Here is a 1,105-nt window from a genome sequence, read left to right on the forward strand (position 1 = left end):
TACTGCTAATGCTGCTTTTCGCCACAACAATAACTACCGTGGTAACAACCGTCACACCACCAATACACCACAATACAACCCCGCTGCCACCCCTGCTTCCGCATCCACAACAGCAACCCCACGCCCTTTTAAAGGCCGTTGTCAGTGGTGTCGTCAAATTGGACACGTCATTGCTAACTGCCCGTATTTCCGCCAAAAATACCCTCTTATCACCTTCCCTGCTCCACCCCAACGTCAACCTCAGTACACCCCTGCCCAAGCCCACACGGCAACCACCACTCCTCTTCCCAACCAAAATTCCAACCCGAATTATCTACTTGATAGCGGAGCCTCGCATCATGTAACCCATGACCTCGATACCCTTGCGCTCCATTCACCTTACTTTGGCCCGGATGACCTCGTTATTGGAGATGGCTCGACATTGGATATTGCCAACATAGGTTCATTTCAATTACCTTACTCTTCTCTTAAATTTACTAATGTGTTACATGTACCAAAAATTTCACGTAACATACTATCTATCTCGAAAATATGTCATGATAATAATGCTTATGTAGTGTTCTCATCATCTTCTTTTTTTGTTAAGGCAATTTCGACGGGCAAAACGCTTCTCCAGGGCAAGGCTAAAGATGGAGTTTACGAGTTGAGCAACACGCAACCAATGGCCTATTTAACCAAGAAAGGCTCAACTCACCTTTCATGGCATCATAGACTAGGACATCCTACCTTTGATGTAATGAAACATATTAATAAAAATGCACCATTTCCGATTACAAATTTTTCTTATTGCGATTCTTGTCAAATTAGTAAGAGCAAAAAACTACCATTTGCGAACTCAACATTTAAAACCACGACACCCTTAGAATTAATCTACTCGGACCTATGGACAAGTCCGGTACTATCTCGTGAAAATTACAAGTATTATGTTGTATTTGTCGACCACTTTAGCAAATACATATGGCTATTTCCGATTAAAAACAAGTCCGAAACCACCCAAGTTTTTCTTCGCTTCAAAGCACTTGTTGAGAAATACTTCAACAAAACGATAAGACAATTCTTTTCCGATAATGGTGGAGAATTTCAAAAATTAAATCCCGAACTACTT

Source organism: Silene latifolia, chromosome 8 (genome assembly GCF_048544455.1).
Source record: "Silene latifolia isolate original U9 population chromosome 8, ASM4854445v1, whole genome shotgun sequence".
Lineage (NCBI taxonomy): Eukaryota > Viridiplantae > Streptophyta > Magnoliopsida > Caryophyllales > Caryophyllaceae > Silene > Silene latifolia.